The sequence below is a fragment of the Bufo gargarizans genome, chromosome 5 (genome assembly GCF_014858855.1).
Source record: "Bufo gargarizans isolate SCDJY-AF-19 chromosome 5, ASM1485885v1, whole genome shotgun sequence".
In the NCBI taxonomy this organism is placed as follows: domain Eukaryota; kingdom Metazoa; phylum Chordata; class Amphibia; order Anura; family Bufonidae; genus Bufo; species Bufo gargarizans.
In genome coordinates this window covers 111831399-111852177 of record NC_058084.1, presented here as the reverse complement: position 1 = coordinate 111852177, position 20779 = coordinate 111831399, and positions in this window count along the sequence as shown.

Below are 20779 nucleotides of genomic sequence, written 5' to 3'. Positions count from 1 at the left end.
GAAATACTGATGGTTTTGCAGGCCGGTTAAATCAGTTTTCTCTGTGATTGCGTTCAGTGTTTTTTCCACGTGGATGAAGTTTTGATAGGTTTTTCACACACGTGAAGAAAAACGGAACACTCAACATCTCCTAGCAACCATCAGTGAAAAACGCATTACATCTGGATGTTTTCCGTTTTGACACAAGCCCCATTCACTTCTATGGAGCCAGGGCTGCGTGAAAAACACACAATATAGAACATGCTGAGATTTTTCCTGAACACAAAGACGATCAGTGATAAACGACACTCATGTGCACAGACCCATTGAAATGAATGGGTCAGGATTCAGTCCGGATGGTAGGCGTTCGCAACACACATCACACCCAGACAGAAGGAGGCCTAAGGCTCTGCCCTCGGTTAAGGCCAATGTCACGGACATACCGAGACATACGGATGTCCCCGCGACAGTAGGTGACAGAAGATCTGTGAGACTGGCAACACATGCTTTGATCTGACAGGTTTCCTTGTGGATCAATAGACGTCTGTGTTGTTTCTGATACTGGCCACACCTCTAACTTCCAGGTGTTGCTATTGTGGTCATTTAACTTTCCTTATTTATAGTTGCTTCTCCCACAATGCTGTGCGGTTTATAGCTTCAGTGGTATCTGTGGTCTGCTGGTGTTTGGTTCTCGGCTGAGTTCCTGTTGCTGCCATAGCTACTGGAAAGTTAAGTGTTTCCTTTCCCTTTTGCAATTTTTTGGCGTTTATCTGTGGGTTGTTTTTTCCCTGCCTTTTGTTGTAGGCGTGAGGGAGACTCCTGGTCAGCCTTCCTTTCTGGAGGAACAGGTAGTCTCAGTCCTGTCACTATCGCCAAGATCTTAAAGGGTGAGTTAGGACTCTAGGTACTCCTGCGTATGAACTCACCTACCTTTGGGGTCTGTTCATACTGATAGCCAGTCAGGACTGTGACTAGGGATTTGACTAGGAGGTGTCCTTCTTTCTTCTCTTGCTCTCAGGCCTTGTTCCTTGTTCCCTCTCCTTCTTCGTCCGGTGTGGTGTCTCCCTCCGACACACGGCGTGACAGCCATATCCAATAGCAATAGAGTAGTTTGACTCCCAGTCCTGAGGTAAGTTTGTAAGAAAAGTTCAATTTCTGCTATGGGGCCCCTGTCATCTCAGTACACCTTTAATTAAGAAATAGCAATCAGTTATATTTTATTAAATAAGTTATAAACAACACAGGAAAGCAAACTAATAATCTTCAAAGATGCATTTCCGTGAGTATAAGATTAACAGAAAAGCTTACCAGTTTTATGAGCAGATCAGGAAGCCATTTCAGATGTACGTAGTTTGATGTTATGGGAGTCTGTACGGGCCATATGTTATGTTACACAATTAAATGTTAGTGTTATGGTCGTTTTATGAGCATTGCTATAATGAGAACCATATGCCACAGCTCATGTACTCTTTGCATTCTCTTATGCAGTAACATTACGTGTGGTCAGATGGATAAATAAGATGACTATTCCTATTTGGCGCACAGGATGTTGTAGCTTATTTTTGTTAGTTTTTAATTTTTGCAGTTTCCTTATATATAAACATGTAAATATTTAGTGATGTCAAAGATGGGATTAGTTTCTGAATTAAAACCTACAACAGGCCCAGGGGGCCCACATAAGTTCAACAGGAAGTCCTTAAAAATTCACACAAACTAATGAAAATAAGGTTTTTATGTAAAGGTTAATAAAACACTGAAAAAAAAGAGATGCTGAATTTTAGTGGTAGATATATATATGAAATGTACAGGAATATTATGCAAGGGTAGACTGGGAATTTAAAGTGGACCTGGGAAAGAAATATAAGTGGCCCCATGTTGTAGGCTTGCCCAATCTGACAGATGGTGGGGCCAACATGAGTAGGTTGGGTTAACTGAAGTGGTGGGGCTAACACACATAGGAGGGGCCAGCAATACCATAGATAGGCAGTATGTTGAGCTACACTATGGCATTTGGTTCTGCAGCAGAACTAAATACTAAAGCACAATAGTCTGCCCCAGAAGCATCACTAAATATCACAACGCAGCACAAAATACTGCCCTAGCAGAATCAAATACCACAGTGCAGCACTAAATACTATACTTTAGATAAAAATAGTGCATCCAGCAGTAATAATGCCCCCTAAAATGCTTTCAGGATTAATAATGACCCTATAGTGCCCTGAGTATTAGAAATTCTCCTATAGTGCGTCCAACAAGAATAATCCCCTCTATAGTCACCCCATAGTGCGTCCAACAAGAATAATCCCCTCTATAGTCACCCCAGTAATAATAATGTCCCTTAAAATACCTCCAATACCAATAATGCCACAATAGTGCTTTCAGCAATCTGCCCTATTGTGGAACGAAAAAATGAAGCAACTTTACAAATACCCCTCACAAAAAGTCAAAGGGGAAGATTTATCAACATTGGAGTAAGGTTAAACTGGCCCATAGCAACCAATCAGATTCCACCTTTTATCTTTCAGTGCTCCTTTGGAAAATGAAAGGTGACATCTGATTGGTTGCTACCTGCCCCCCAACTGTTTTGTGTCTATAGTTGCTGTGCAGATCTATGAGCCTACGTGGTAACAGATGACAAACAAACCATGTGTAGTCTCCTTTAAGCATCATATGCTTTTCTGTCTGTCTTGTTCATCCAAATATATCTTAGTAAGAAGTGGTGGAACGTTAGAAAGGAATGACAAGAAGATCAGACTACAAAGAGTTTGTTTGTTGCTATGGAGAAGCACAGGAGCTAGAGACACACAATGGAGTTGGTTTATTATTTTAGTTGCATTCAATAAATGACATTGGTTGGAAAGATATAGCATAGCCTTTACATTTAGTAAAGGTCTGAACATAGACAGATACATATCTAACTATCTAGTCAAGCACTGTGCACTATTTCTACTAAACCAATGGAGAAGTTGGATATGTGTATGCACTTAAAAGAGGAAACACCACTTAAAAATCCTATTAGAACTCCATTAGAACCTGAGGATACTCCCTTATTGAGCCCAAGTAAATATATGGCTGTCACTTGACAGATGTCTCTAGATGTCATGGAGCATTGGAGCAATGTATTTGTTTTATATAGCAATTCATGAATTTTGGAAGAAACATAAATATTATGTTTTATGAGTCTCTGGACCCTAGTGTAATGATTTCACTACTCAGGAGGTAACATAGTGTTTCTACCGCACATTCTTGAGATCTAACTTGTTTGGCATTCCCTTTTTAAAAGTATGTGTGCCAAACTTCCGTTCTATTCAGCATTTTAATGTTAATCAGCCCAAACAGGGTCCTCATCAGCATTACCAGCTATATCCCATGTGCCTTTGTGCCCGGCTCAATACAGTATTTAGCTGAGACGTTTTGTGGTTAATGTCTTCAATTAATTATTTTAACAGTGATGTTTGTTCTCTTAATAAGGATTTAACATTCCCCTTACTGCCTTTAAAATTCTGTCTAGCCTGTTGTCCTTGAAAAAAATCACATATTTTTAAGTTTCAAGGTATTTTGTTGGCCTTCTTCTCACAGCTGCATAATTGAAGAGTAATTTAAAGAAACAGGTTTTTGAGTGTATTAGATAAAGATGGCAAATAGAAATACTTGAGTGACTTCTAGAATTAGTAGGTGTGGCAATGTGAACATTGAGGTGTGCAGTAAAGTCCCGGGGAAGCATGATAAATAGGGGTGTTGCTTGCACCGGGAGCTTGTCACAAAGGGGCCCGGCCTTGGTAGAGTAAAGGCCCCTAGATAGGTGGACACTAAGTTAGCTGGTAGAATAGCTGGTTCCAGCTAGTCTGGGGCGGGATTTTACTGGGAACAGACAATGTGCTGGATAGGTGCCTGTTCCCTATGCTCCAGTCCGGGACTTGCTCACATCCAAGGATTCCATTTAATCTGGTTGCTGTAATTAGGTGTGTCTCACTCTGGAGAGTGTTCAGACAGAGGCCTGGTGAGGTTATGTCAGTGTGGTCTCAGCTAGGCAAGGCTGAGGGGCCACGAGGCTATGCAATACCCTGGACTTTGGGGGACTCAGCGACGCCCGGGAACAAGTGTTGAAAGGTCAGAGTCATGAAGACTGCTAGACCTCAACCCCCTCCAAAGGTACTGCACTAGTTACAGCCTGAGGGCTGGTGGACTGTATGTCTGGGGTAAGCCGCACCTTATTCCATGTGTGAACAATATCGTATAGCCGAGTTAGGGATACAATGTTTATTATGTTTAGGTAGAGCCCAGACGGGCAGGCTTTTGCTATATGCCATGCTGTGTATGAAGAGTGTCAAATAAATCGCACTGTTTGGACCTGAGACCCAGTGGTTATGAAGATAATTCTGTGAGAATGACCGCCGAATAAGAGACAATCCCTGCATAGGCTACATCCACATATGTGGCCAGCATTCCGTATTCTATTCCGACAGAGGACACCGGTGGGGTCAGCCGGATTCCATCCACCATAATGGAGTCCATCAGGTTCCGGCACGATAGCTGGTATTCTGTCAGACAAAAAAAACACTGCTGACATCATTTTGTTGCCACAGTCTTCTTTGTTGGACTGTAAGTAAAGGACCTATGTGTAACATATTTGTAACTGCCAAGAGTTTGTGTCTCTGTCTGTCTGATGTATAAGAGCAAAGTTAAGTGTCTGTAAACTTCAGTTTATCCTTGCTTTCCTGTTTCTTAGATGTATTTGGGGGCTGCAAATCAGTGCACCTCCACTTTTACTGTGGTAGATGTTGGGATAGTGGGAAAATCTGCCACTATGAGGGACATTACTGAGAGGAAGCCACACATTCCACCCACCAACCCCACCTTCTACATTTTCCATGCACCACATGAAAAAGATGCTCCTCAAATATGAACAATCTGAAAAACATTGCATTGCTGTCAGAAATATTGTAGGTAGTGTGAAGAAGGTATAAACTGAGTTTATAAAATACTGAGGGCAATGTCACCTTAACCCAAAATGGACTTACCAGTATATTAGACATACATGCAACCCCCTTTGTGCTGTGGTACAGTAGGTGTGAACGCCTAAACTATGTAGTAATATTGCTCATTGTCAGGGGTAATTCTTTATTAGTGTCAGCGTTGTCTACACCATACTAGGTTCTGAGGGCAGGGATTGGTGATGCTACAGGTGATGCCCAACCCTGGTTAAATCATTTGCATGGTATAGATCAGAGCACATTAATGTAGGGATGCCCACACCATTTTAGGCTTGACGAGTGGAAATGATGCTGATACCCATAGTTCAGCTGAGAGTGGATGCTGTATGCTTTTATTTTATATAGTGTATATTGTTTTGTGTCCTCATACTGCATATATCAGGCCATGGATAACTTGTGCCATCATGACATTATATATCTTTGCTGAGTTTTTATATACAGGATGGGCCCTTTATATGGATACACCTTAATAAAATGGGAATGGTTGGTGATATTAACTTCCTGTTTGTGGCACATTAGTATATGTGAGGGGGGAAACTTTTCAAGATGGGTGGCGATCATGGCGGCCATTTTGAAGCCTGCCATTTTGAATCCAACTTTTGTTTTTTCAATAGGAAGAGGGTCATGTGACACATCAAACTTATTGGGAATTTCACAAGAAAAACAATGGTGTACTTGGTTTTAACATAACTTTATTCTTTCATGAGTTATTTACAAGTTTCTGACCACTTATAAAATGTGTTCAATGTGCTGCCCATTGTGTTGGATTGTCAATGCAACCCTCTTCTCCCACTCTTCACACACTGATAGCAACACCGCAGGAGAAATGCTAGCACAGACTTCCAGTATCCGTAGTTTCAGGTGCTGCACATCTCGTATCTTCACAGCATATGCAAACCTGAAATCTATGTTTATGGAGTTAATTCTCTTGGGTTTGGCTTTCCCCTGTTTAGTTAGGCAGTCAGAGTTAGCTGGTGGAAGAGTAAGTAGATCTGTGTGCAGCAGGGACAGACAGCCCATGGGGATTCAATGAAAACAGACTAAGCGGCACCCCACTGAGAGAAAGAGGAAAAGTACTATTTAGAAGGTAGAGCAGTCAACCATGAGGGACAGTACAGGAAATAAGCCTGTGGAGGTAATGCTCATATATGGCTTCTAGACTCCATAGCTTTGGCTGGGTTTAAACGCCTCAGTTCCAAAGTCATACCGAGCCCTGTTATAGGTCTTTTAAGATCTGATCCCCACAGTTAGGCATTGTAGACAACGTTTTTTAAAGAATTTAACCCCTCGGTTGGATTGGGACATTAGCACTCTTATATTTAAAAGTGTTTTAGGGAGTTCCTGGAAGGTAATCTATAAATGAGCCTCGGTATGGTTTTTGCAACATTAAAGAATTCGGTTCCCAAGTTATACTTAAGAGAGACAGATTACAGGTCTGTTTGAGGTCTGCACCCCATAGTTGGGCATTGTATACAAACGTTTTGAGAGAATTGCACCCCTTTGGCTGGATTTAAAAGTGTCTCAGGGAGCTCCTTGAACACCTTAGGACATCCCACCTTCTATCAGGCAGGAGACCTTCACCAAGGCGTGAGCCAGGGGATACAGGTGAGCATTCCCCTCACTGCATGCCTCAGGGAGTGCTGGAGTGAGACCACCACTACTGTAAGTAAGACCTCTATCGGCCACTACTACCACTTCCATCCTTCTCTCCACCTTGCTCCTTCCCCTGTTGGGCTTGTTGGACTTTTAATGGTATACAACAATGGTTATATTTTAGTGTTTAAGCAACATAAATGCATTTTGAATTGTCTCAAGTGCATATAAATATTGTCCAATAGCAGGTAATCATAAGAACATTGGTCAAAACTGTAGATCCCAATAGCGCTTACTTTGCTCCTCACTGTATAGCTGCAGTATCGCAGCAGAACCGTAGGAAAACTGCTGCACAAGGGTACACAATCTAAAAATAGTGATAGTGATACCGCCCCCTACCTACATCAAAGGTTACTGCAACGGACCCTCCCCCTGCTGAAAAGGTGCCCGCAGAAACCTGATCAGTATTAGTTATGTTGCTGATGGCTTCACAGTCTATGGGGTCTTGGTTCTTTTCTTAGCGCAGTGTGGGGTTATGGCAGGTACGGGTCTGGTGTCTAGGATTGGGAGTCGTGCCTCGGCAGGTGCCACGGCTCCATCAGTATAAAGTTGTGTTTCGCGCTCGAACGGAGCGCCTGTGACATCACTTCTGCAACTACGGGTAGTCACAGATACCATGGAACCTCTCAACGTGTTTCGGATAGAACACTATCCTACATCAGGAAAACTCCCAATCCTAGACACCAGACCCGTACCTGCGATAAACCCACACTGCACTAAGAAAAGAGCCAGGACCCCATAGACTGTGAAGCCATCAGCAAAGGATCAGGTTTCAGCAGGCACCTTTTCAACAGAGGGAGGGTCCGTTGCAGTAACTTTTGATGTAGGGAGAGCGCAGTATCACTATCACTAATCATAAGAACATACAGGACATTTCAAACCCACCTTAAATGTAACCCGATGCAGCAGAAAACTATTGCAATTGATGTTTTAACACTCAATTTACACCAGTACAGTCTGGTGACCAGTTTCTTTCCTACAGCTAGCAAAAGACAGGCTTAAAAATGTAACTGATAAATTAAAATGTCAGCTCTAAAAACGTCTCTTTATTTTTTCAATTATATTTTTATTCACAGTTGTCAAGAGTTTTTGGGAGAAATTTATAAAAACTGGTATAAAAGGAAAACTGAGTTGCCCATAGCAACCAATTAGATTCCACTTTTCATTTTTTAGAGCTCCTTTGGAAAATTAACAATGGAATCTGGTTGGTTGTTAAGGGCAATTTGTTTTTCTTTACACCAGTTTGGATAAATTTCCCCTTTGTTCTAATTTTAACAGAGCAGTACAAAGTAAAAAGAGACTTTTTGAGACACAAGTCTAAAACCAAAATAGGCAGAATATAAAAATGAAAAGAGAAGAAAGAGAGAAAGCATGTCTCCCATAGCAGGACATGTAGAAAATGCAAATGTACAGAACAATTGCCCTTTATCATTGAGTAGTAGAGTAGGTATTGATAGGAAGGAGATAAAAAAAATATATACAAAAGGGAAAGATTTATCAAGATTGCCATTTTCTACATCAGTCTTGATATCCCCTGCGTCGCCAGAGGATGTGCTTAATTTATGATGAACATGTCTCATAATAAATCAAGTGCATCCTCGGACAGTATGTGCCCCTAGAATAAAAGCTATACCTGCTAATAGATTTCAGACAAAACTTTTATATGAACAGCACTCCACGTCATAAAGGTGCTTGGCTTCAAGAGGTAAGGTTCAAATCCCCCAAGATCAGGATAAACCAACACAGTACAGGATGATGACAGCGTTCCTAAATGCAAACTTCGTGATCCTTTTTATTTCAGATGCAATACTTCTGCTTAACACAGTCTTTTTCAAGCATACTGTGTTAAGCCTAAATGTTGTATCTGGAATAAAAAGGATCACAAAAAGTCTGCATTTAGGAACGCTGTCTCCAACTTCTACTCTTTTAGCTCATAGATTTCAACCATCATTTACCTTAGAAACCTAGGTTAATTATAATAAATCTGGCGGGACCAATGCCCTCCTTCCCCACCACGTATTTTCCTTTTTTGGAAAGTGGGAGAGTGGTTTAAAAATGCAATTTGCACAAATGTTTTTGTGTATGTAGAATTTAAAAAGTCCAACATTTTTGGGCAGAGCAAGCAAAGAATGGTCGGTATGGGACCAGGTATAGCCAGTCCAGCACATTTATTATCAACACCAGAAAACTAGCATATATAATACCTGATATCTACACCAGCTCTCTTGCTGGCATAGATTTCAGTTATGGTGCTTGACTTGCACAAAAGTGACACAATTATCGAGAAGCATGTGCCTCCTAATAGTTGTAGAGCCTGTGATGCCAGTGGGGGATAGATTAAGAAATGCACATAAAATGCCTGTCTTAATAAATGTACCCCTGTTTGTAATTACACAGCTCCTGAAACAGATGGCTCACCATACCAGGGATCCCTCTGCATACCCAAAGGAGCAGAGATAGATAGGCAAGACTGGCCCCTGAGGAACCGGAGCAGAGGATGGGAGTGGTAGTGGCCCTGATGATATGTTTTGTCACAGTGTACTTCCTCGGGCCTCACTCCCTGCGGTCCAAGCAGTAAAGGAGGGGCACCCTTTGTTCCTTCAAGGCACTCCCTGTAGCTATGGGCTCCCTGCCCTGATGGAAATTTGCAAGGCAGTTGTAGGAGATATAATGGCCAGTGTGTGGTGTAAAGAGGGAGAGAGATCAGGCCAGATTGAACTTGACAAAAGTATCTTTCTACTGTGTGCACAATAGGAATTGTAGAACACCCAGCAGTTATTTGTATACAGTACAGATTCCTCCCAGATGTCCAAGCTGTCCTCTAGTTACTCCTTCTCTTTGTAAACTCTCTGTTACTGTGATATCTGGCTGGCAATTAAAATCTAGCTACAATGGTTGTAGTGTCTGCTATTCTGGGGGTGAATAGGGTGTCTTAACTTGTTATCCCTCTGCAGCATCAAGGTATGGAACACTTGATTACCTTGTTATCGCCCTCTCTTGCTGTAGCTATGCAAATCCTCCTCCTTTAATTCTTGCTTGCTGGGATCTCCTGGAGTTCGTGGAGGTGACTGAGGCTCCAGGGCTTGGAGTTGGAGTATATGGGAGGGGAGCACATGTAGACTGCTCCTTCTTTCTCCCTCTCTACAACTAATCTAAATGGAAACTTTTTAAGCTAGGGGTTTGGGAAGCCCACACCTTGAGTTCCAGAGAAGGCTGGGCCCAGATTGTTAACTCTGACCTGGTCCAGCCCTCTCAGGAGCTCATGTGCCTGGATCAAGCTGGAACTACTAAGTGTAACATTACAAACATTATATAACAAACCAAACTTTGCATAGTGGACACAGAAAGGCTGTTGAATAGAAACAGCAAGTGGTGCTATGACCTGGTAAGCATTCAGCACACATATAGATATTTAATATATTTTTATTTGGTTAGAAAACCCATTTAAAGCTCCTGGGCCCCAATTCAAAGTTTATAGCAGGGCACACGCTCCACCATATACAACACAGGTATCTAATGTGGCAGGGGGCATTGTAGCATGAGGGCAACCTCATATACCAGAGGCTGGGTGAAACTCCTGCCACTTCAACCCCTATAGCTAGGCCATACGTGATTACAACAAAATCTGAAACAATGGGGTATAAAATCATCAATGTCTGTTTGCTGTGTAGTTGTGATCTATCCGTGCACAACCTATTTTTAAGTGGCCACAATTCAGCCACTGGAGGAACAAATCACACCTGGTTGGCTAAGAAGGTACTCTTTAAGGAAACTTTAAGTGTAGAATAGAAGTTCTCAGATGTTCAGACTTTTCCTTAATTTGTGGTTCCCAGTGGTTGTATGATACTGTGAAAAAAAATGTGTGCAGGTGAAAAGAACATTCAGGATTAGATGTCACCCATGACCTGGAAATATTCAGTATGTAATCCAAAGCATGTACATTGTACAGTAATAGCAATATTAATATTTCCAGTAAATTATGTACAATATTTTAATATACAGGTCCTTCTCAATAAATTAGCATATTGTGATAAAGTTCATTATTTTCTGTAATGTACTGATAAACATTAGACTTTCATATATTTTAGATTCATTACACACCAACTGAAGTAGTTCAAGCCTTTTATTGTTTTAATATTGATGATTTTGGCATACAGCTCATGAAAACCCAAAATTCCTATCTAAAAAAATTAGCATATCATGAAAAGGTTCTCTAAACGAGCTATTAACCTAATCATCTGAATCAACTAATTAACTCTAAACACCTGCAAAAGATTCCTGAGGCTTTTAAAAACTCCCAGCCTGGTTCATTACTCAAAACCGCAATCACTGGTAAGACTGCCGACCTGACTGCTGTCCAGAAGGCCATCATTGACACCCTCAAGCAAGAGGGTAAGACACAGAAAGAAATTTCTGAACGAATAGGCTGTTCCCAGAGTGCTGTATCAAGGCACCTCAGTGGGAAGTCTGTGGGAAGGAAAAAGTGTGGCAGAAAACGCTGCACAACGAGAAGAGGTGACTGGACCCTGAGGAAGATTGTGGAGAAGGACCGATTCCAGACCTTGGGGGACCTGCGGAAGCAGTGGACTGAGCCACCGTGTACAGGCGTGTGCAGGAAATGTGCTACAGGTGCCGCATTCCCCAGGTCAAGCCACTTTTGAACCAGAAACAGCGGCAGAAGCGCCTGAACTGGGCAGCATTGGACTGTTGCTCAGTGGTCCAAAGTACTTTTTTCGGATGAAAGCAAATTTTGCATGTCATTCGGAAATCAAGGTGCCAGAGTCTGGAGGAAGACTGGGGAGAGGGAAATGCCAAAATGCCTGAAGTCCAGTGTCAAGTACCCACAGTCAGTGATGGTCTGGGGTGCCATGTCAGCTGCTGGTGTTGGTCCACTGTGTTTTATCAAGGGCAGGGTCAATGCAGCTAGCTATCAGGAGATTTTGGAGCACTTCATGCTTCTATCTGCTGAAAAGCTTAATGGAGATGAAGATTTCATTTTTCAGCACGACCTGGCACCTGCTCACAGTGCCATGGTATTACTGTGCTCAATTGGCCTGCCAACTCTCCTGACCTGAACCCCATAGAGAATCTGTGGGATATTGGGAAGAGAAAGTTGAGAGACGCAAGACCCAACACTCTGGATGAGCTTAAGGCCGCTATTGAAGCATCCTGGGCCTCCATAACACCTCAGCAGTGCCACAGGCTGATTGCCTCCATGCCACGCCGCATTGAAGCAGTCATTTCTGCAAAAGGATTCCCGACCAAGTATTGAGTGCATAACTGAACATAATTATTTGAAGGTTGACTTTTTTTGTATTAAAAACACTTTTCTTTTATAGGTTGGATGAAATATGCTAATTTTTTGAGATAGGAAATTTGGGTTTTCATGAGCTGTATGCCAAAATCATCAATATTAAAACAATAAAAGGCTTGAACTACTTCAGTTAGTGTGTAATGAATCTAAAATATATGAAAGTCTAATGTTTATCAGTACATTACAGAAAATAATAAACTTTATCACAATATGCTAATTTTTTGAGAAGGACCTGTAAATGACTTATTACATGCAATATGTGACCCTAACCTGATTACATAAATATTACACCTTAAGACAATTTGTAACGATCAAACATTAAAAAGGAAAAGGAAGTCATATGAACGGCAGCATGTGGACCCCAGATCCAACGGATATAAAAAAAATAGCTTCCTTATGTCACCTGGGATCAATCTCCCACCCACGGCTGGTCATTAGAAACATCCTTCTTCATTTTCTTAATTAAATGGGTGCACTGGCTTTTTCATGAAAATACAGGGGAATTGCAGCAGCACAAGCTCAGTGTTCTGCATTTGGGTATAGTTAATGCATTAACCAAAATACAACCATATGTTACAGGTCTAGTTCATTGTTGAGGAAACCATGTTTAAAGGAATTTTTCCATCTCAGAAATATCCGTCCTAGTACTTGGCTAGGTTATGCCATCATCATATGGTCAGTAGGACTATGGAGACACCCATCAATTTTAAATGGAACGTGTCTTTAGAATATATATAAATATATATATATATATATATATATATATAAAATGTGGTAATGTGAACAGTGCTGGAAGGTGTGTTGTCCCACTTCAGGTATCTCAGATATGTGAGACAGATAAAATCCAGAGAGTGGCAGTAGTCTCAGCAAAGCATAGTTTGCTGAGACATTTTTGTATACATTTTCTGGGCTGGATTTTACTTGGACTGGTGGCTAGGCTTGGTAAAGGGAGTTCCCAGTCCACACCCTTCCAGTATGGGTTTTTCTTTCTACCTGAGGTGATCGCAGGTGAGGCCTGCTGTAATCAGGCTTGCATAAAGCGCCTCAGAGTAGGCCAGTCTGAGGAGGGAGAGCGAGACTGTTTTGTGAAGCAGAGGCTCTGTGTGTGGTCTCAGTCAGGAGGACTGAGGGGCCACAAGGCTTTGAATAGCCTGAGGTTTGGAGCACCTAGCGACACCTAGAGAACGAGGGTTGCACGCCCAGCGTCTGGAGAACTACTGGGCCACACTTCCCCAAAAGGTACTGTAGTTGCCACAGCCTTGAGGCTGCAGTATTGATGGAGGAAAGCCGCATAAGTTGTCCATGTGTGAACTGAGCTGTATGAGTGAGGTAGGGACGTATTTTGTTTAGGTAGCGCCTAGACGGGCAGGAGTTTATTTGTGTTTTAAGTGTTGGTGGTGCGGGAACCTCACCCCACCCAGTGATGTATAACTGGACTATGCTTTATGAGAAGAGTGTCAAAATAAATGCACAGTTTGGACATGAAAATCCGTTGTCTGGTGAGATATCTGTGAGTGTGACCCCCTGAAAAGAGACGATCCCTTACAAGATATATATATATATATATGTATGTATATTGTAAGGGGTTACACTCTCAGGTAGGGCGGCGATGACAGATTCTCGTGCAGACCACAGGGTTAAAGTCCAAATGTTGCTTTATTCTTTTATAACACTCCGGCAATACAGGCAGACCTAGGTATAACTCACTGGGTAAGGTGAAGGTCCAGCACCACAAAACATAAACTAAACCAAAATAAACACCTGCCCGTCTGGGCTCTGGCTAATACAGTGACGATCCTAGGTCACCTATTGAAGACAGGTCACACAGAGAATTCGGCTTCTCTAGCCAGCAGGGCAGTCATCTTCCCAGACTTTCTCCAGGCATTACTCTCCCCAGACTGACAGCCTGGACTGTGCTTTATTTCCCCTTAACGATTCCTAGCTGGCTTCAGCTGGGGATCTCTCAGGCTAGCGGAAAACCTGCCGGTAATGGGGTGGACTGGGGAGTCCATCTACCAAGCCTACCTTCTCCCAGTCCAATAAAATCCAGCCCATAAACGTAACAAAACTGTCTCAGCAACCTACACATTGCTGAGACCATTTTAACCTTCTGGATTTTAATTACCTCACCAGTTGAGGAATCTGGGTGGGATATACACCCCTTCCAGGACTTTACCATACACTTTTCTGTTAACCTTACCACTATATATATATATATATATATATATATATATATATAAAACACAGATAATGCAGCAGCACAGTCAGAGTTGGTGAACTGGGTGCAAATCCCCAAAGAGGTGGGCCCCTCCTCCACGGTATACAAAGATGAAATAACGAGGCAGCACTTCCAGCTTTTGGTGTACGGGTGAAGACCCCAAACTTTAATCCAAGCGACGTTTCGGCCTGCTCAATGAGGCCTTTATCAAGCTACATAACAGTGCAAATAACTGGGTATATATACCCACAATCCAATACAAATGAATGACAATCAGTGATTACACCTGTTTTCAATCTAGTCACATGACCTAGGACTACATCGTCACATGGTGTTCGTGCATCATAAACATTATAATTTTACTCATACTAGAGCACATCAATGTGTACATATTACTATCACAACAAGAACAATGTGCACAGCTATTCAAGTGCATATATAAAATATAGAGGATTTATGCCCCTTACATACAGTGAAAAGTTATGCAGTGCTGAGTGTATAAAGGGTTAAAATTATCTGCTGCCCTTGCAGCTGTACCTTATTAAAAATCGGACGGAGCTCACCACATATGGACATTGCATATCGACATCCACATGCTGCCAGAGTTGGCGTCCCCACGTCGGCGGTGCGCATGCGCCGGACCCGACGTCTCTGGCCACGCCCCCCGACAGCGACGCACACCCACGTCACGCTCCAATGGACCGCAGCGTCATCCACCGGAACGCACGTAGGAGTCGCAGCTGCGAGGGGAGGGAGGCCAGACCATGTGGTTCAGCGTACGTCACACCACAGGCGGGACCAAACTGTAGCCATGGGGACTTAAACATGTTTGGACAAGCGGACGAGCCCAACGCGGCCAGAGCGAATACATGTGCACTAATCCAAAATGAAACGTGAAACGTATTTGGAAACAACCAGGGGGGAGGAAAATCAAGCTTAGCCTATAGCCCAAGCGATTATATCGTCCCCCATGGCCATCACCATCCACCTCATGAAGTGTGGCTATAATGGGACACACTCCTCCCATCAACCTACACGTATTAAGATATCGTGTATGACAAGTCACTGACCCTCAGGTGTGTGGTCAGTAAGACACATACACCATAAATACATTTATACATTGTAAGACAATAATGTGCAACCATGTAACAATCCCAGGTCGTCTGACGTTGTCCCGCATGTCTCCATACATCTTTCATTGTCATATTCATGTCCAAAATAATAGGGCGGCTCCATCCGATACATAGAAAAGGGTTCATCAAGCTTATCAAAACATCCTGAGAAAGAAAAGGAAGAAATACAGTGTCAATATATTATGGTATTAATTTCAAGAAAGCGTGCACTGTTATGTCTCTCCTACACCAGACCCAATGGTCGAGAACCCCCCACGTTGATAAGCACTACACATATCCCTTATCCATACAGTTCCCACCTACATTCAGCATTGAGGCCATCAGGCTTCAGTGAGTGTAGTCTGTGTATCCACATGATCTCACGTTGTTTCAACAATCTTTCCCTATTACCTCCCCTTTTGAGTGGGGGGATATGGTCTATCACCCTGAATTTAAGGTCCCTTTCTTTGTGCCCTGCCTCAACAAAGTGCTTTGGCACCGGGAGGTCTCTCCTCTTCTGACGGATCGAGTACCTGTGATAGTTCATTCTAGTCTTGACCTCACAAATAGTTTCCCCTACATACAGAAGATTGCAGGGGCAAGAGAAAAGATAAATCACAAATGAACTATCACAGGTCAGGAAATGTCTGATTTCAAATTGGGTCTTCAATACCGGATGCATGAATTTCTCCCCTTTTAGCATATAACTACAATTAACACAGCCTAAACACGGATAACATCCATTTTTCTTACGGCCTATATAGGTTTGAACGGGGGCCTTACCCCCAGCAACTTCTGCTCTCACCAACTTATCCTTCAGGCTGTCTGCTCTCCTATACGACATCAAGGGGGGCATGGCAAACTCCTTCACCTTTTTAAAGCTGTTATTTAATATCGGCCAATGCTTTTTAATGGCTCCCGCTATCTGATAACTACCCTCATTGTAGGTGGAGATGAAAGGTACCCTACTCTGCTTAATTACCTCACTAGTCTTCCTGGGTTCTAGTCCATCCAACTGTCTGTGCACCAAACTCCTCGGGTACCCTCTCTTGATGAACTTGTCTGCCATCTGCGACAACCTTGTATTACACAAAACCGGGTCTTTAACTATGCGTTGCACACGGAGAAACTGGCTCCGTGGCAAAGTCTTAACCATAGACCGCGGATGGCAGCTCTCAAACCTCAATAACTTGTTACAGTCAGTTGGCTTAGTGAATAAGTCAGTCACCAATGTTGTGCCCTGTTTCTTTACCATGGTATCCAAAAATTGGACCTGCTCGGTGGAGTGTACAAGCGTGAACTGAATCTCAGGATCCATTTTGTTCAAAAATGTGTGAAACTCTGCCAATTCATCTTCAGTGCCTTCCCAGATGACAAAAACATCGTCTATGTATCTCCACCACCCCCGCACTAGGCTGAAGTGGTGGGACACATAGACGTGCTCAGCCTCCAGGACCGACATGAAAATGTTGGCATAAGTTGGCGCCATATTTGAACCCATTGCGGTTCCCCGCTGTTGTAGGTAATACCCGTCTTGAAACGCAAAATAATTATATCTTAAAACTACACCGAGCAGGTCCAATATGAACTCCCTACATTCATCAGTATACGGGGATTGAGCCAGACATCTTCTGACTGCCTCTACACCTCTATCATGATTGATAGAGGTGTAGAGACTCACCACATCGAAAGAAGCCAGCAGCGTATGCGCTGTTACTTGCACATTAGCAATCTTATTAAGGAAATCACCAGTGTCTCGTATGTATGATTTAGCCCCAACTGCATGACATCTAAGTATCTTGTCTAAGAATATAGCCAAATTAGAGAACACTGACTCCCTCCCGGACACAATGGGTCTCCCAGGGGGATTCTGTATGCATTTATGTATTTTTGGTAACACATATATCAATGGTGTCTTGGGCTGCGTTATCAGTAAGTATTTATAAAGAGCTTCATCAATCAAACCTCCTGTTATGGCTCCATCTAGTATTCTCGTGATAACCCTAATCACTTCAAATTTAGGGTCATGATTCAACCTTCTATATACCAGAGAGTCTCCTAATTGTCTCAATATCTCGGAGACGTACCACTGGGTGTCCATCACAACAACAGCTCCCCCCTTATCGGCCGGTTTGACCGTGAGGGAGCCGTTGTTGCAAAGTTCACCTAACGCACGCATCTCCGCAGACGTCATGTTGGGATGTTTGAGGCCTCCAACCGTCATGGGCTCTTTCAATAATTCAATGTCGGCCCTCACTGCATTGATATATGTGTCTATGGCTGGATTCTTAATCTGTGGTGTGAAGTCACCCTTGGCATATAAGCCTACACTGCGAAGGGAGAGTTCACAACCTCGCTCGGTGTCACCATCAATCATTTTTCTATCAATTTCAGAAAACCACACTTTCAACTTAAGGCTTCTAAAGAATTTTTGCAAGTCCACTTCAAGTTGGAACCAATCCACTCCAACCGCGGGACAAAAGGATAGACCTTTAGATAAGTCTTGTCTGTGCATCGGTCAGTACTTGGGAAGATATATTTACCACTATGGATTCTTTTTCCTTGCTGGCCGATTCCTTACACTCCGTTGTTCTTTTTCTCCATTTGTATTGTCTCCGCCCACCACGTCTGGTCCTTTTGGATCCAAAGCTGGGCCTAAAAAATCATCATGCTGTTGTGTGACTTGAGTGGCTCCCTCTTCATTAGTAGGTACCATTCTCCTCCTAGGGTTGGAGTTATTCCATTTGTTGTTATTGGGATTACCAGAGGACGGTTGACGTCTCTGTCCTTTTGGTTCTTGCCAGGTGTAGACATTACCCCGTCTGTAATCCTCTTCATCTCGCTGGCATTTGCGTCGTTTGATCGCCTCCTGATCTTTCTTGAATTTATCCAAATAGGCAGAGCAATTGGTTAAATATGTATCAAAGTCCTGTGCAGGGAGGGCTTCCTTAAGCCTAATCAAAGCTCCATCCAGGTGCTCACGCACAGTGCCCAATTCATATTGCAGGAATTCCAAATTTAACAGTATCACATCAAGGGCATATTTATTCGAGATCTGTGTAAATTTATGTGCAAACTTACTGTCAGCTGGAAACAGACTTGGCTTCAATTGGGAGCGCATTCCCCTTGGAATTCTGTGTGACTTATAATACTCCGCCAGAGTCGCTAGGTGCAGCTCCATAGATGCCAGTCGTTTACCATCCGCCTCATAGCCTTTTTTCAGCTCTGTAACTGACGGGGTGGATAAAAACGTGCAGTCGCTGACCAAATCGTGGAGGATCCTCTCCTCATCTTGCCTGGTGTAGGAGAACACATCGGCGGGGTCTCTCTCGGTTGTATCCATTCTCTGGTCAATTCAGTGCTAAGCTGCCAAGTCCTTAGATATAAAACACAGATAATGCAGCAGCACAGTCAGAGTTGGTGAACTGGGTGCAAATCCCCACAGAGGTGGGCCCCTCCTCCACGGTATACAAAGATGAAATAACGAGGCAGCACTTCCAGCTTTTGGTGTACGGGTGAAGACCCCAAACTTTAATCCAAGCGACGTTTCGGCCTGCTCAATGAGGCCTTTATCAAGCTACATAACAGTGCAAATAACTGGGTATATATACCCACAATCCAATACAAATGAATGACAATCAGTGATTACACCTGTTTTCAATCTAGTCACATGACCTAGGACTACATCGTCACATGGTGTTCGTGCATCATAAACATTATAATTTTACTCATACTAGAGCACATCAATGTGTACATATTACTATCACAACAAGAACAATGTGCACAGCTATTCAAGTGCATATATAAAATATAGAGGATTTATGCCCCTTACATACAGTGAAAAGTTATGCAGTGCTGAGTGTATAAAGGGTTAAAATCATCTGCTGCCCTTGCAGCTGTACCTTATTAAAAATCGGACAGAGCTCACCACATATGGACATTGCATATCGACATCCACATGCTGCCAGAGTTGGCGTCCCCACGTCGGCGGTGCGCATGCGCCGGACCCGACGTCTCTGGCCACGCCCCCGACAGCGACGCACACCCACGTCACGCTCCAATGGACCGCAGCGTCATCCACCGGAACGCACGTAGGAGTCGCAGCTGCGAGGGGAGGGAGGCCAGACCATGTGGTTCAGCGTACGTCACACCACAGGCGGGACCAAACTGTAGTCCATGGGGACGTAAACATGTTTGGACAAGCGGACGAGCCCAACGCGGCCAGAGCGAATACATGTGCACTAATCCAAAATGAAACGTGAAACGTATTTGGAAACAACCAGGGGATATATATACATATACACTCACCTAAAGAATTATTAGGAACACCTGTTCTATTTCTCATTAATGCGATTATCTAGTCAACCAATCACATGGCAGTTGCTTCAATGCATGTAGGGTTGTGGTCCTTGTCAAGACAATCTCCTGAACTCCAAACTGAATGTCAGAATGGGAAAGAAAGGTGGGCCACAACAGCAGAAGACCCCACCGGGTACCACTCATCTCCACTACAAATAGGAAAAAGAGGCTACAATTTGCATGAGCTCACCAAAATTGGACTGTTGAAGACTGGAAAAATGTTGCCTGGTCTTGATTTCTGTTGAGACATTCAAATGGTAGAGTCCGAATTTGCCGTAAACAGAATGAGAACATGTATCCATCATGCCTTGTTACCACTGTGCAGGCTGGTGGTGGTGGTGTAATGGTGTGGGGGATGTTTTCTGGGCACACTTTAGGATCCTTAGTGCCAATTGGCCATCGTTTAAATGCCACAGGCTACCTGAGCATTGTTTCTGACCATGTCCATCCCTTCATGACCACCATGTACCCATCCTCTGATGGCTACTTCCAGCAGGATAATGCACCATGTCACAAAGCTTGAATCAATTCAAATTGGTTTATTGAACATGACAATGAGTTCACTGTACTAAAATGGCCCTCATAGTCACCAGATCTCAACCCAATAGAGCATCTTTGGGATGTGGTGGAACGGGAGCTTCGTGCCCTGGATGTGCATCCCTCAAATCTCCATCAACTGCAAGATGCTATCCTATCAATATGGGCCAACCTTTCTAAAGAATGCTATCTGCACCTTGTTGAATCAATGCCACGTAGAATTAAGATAGTTCTGAAGGCAAAAGAGGGTCCAACACCGTGCTGTGCTGCATAGGCATAGCGGCCTGCGATGTGCCAGTGACATGTAAACAGGGGCGCTACCAGGGTAGTAGAGGGGCCCGGCGCAGTCACATATAAAATGTATGCAGCAGCCCCTAGCAGTGCTGCTTTGCTAAACTGGCTGCAATCGCTTCTCTGCAGTACTCACTATGTATGCAGCTTCAGAGTCTGCAGTTTTCATTGGGGCAGTGGCGGCCGCATCATAAGAGATGCATGCCAAACAGTCGCTCCTTCTCTGCTGTGCCGCCTAAGTGAACATGATGCATGCCAAACAGCGCACCGCCCACATGCTGCAGATGGGCAGGAATGCAGCCGGCCTGGCTGTCCCATTATC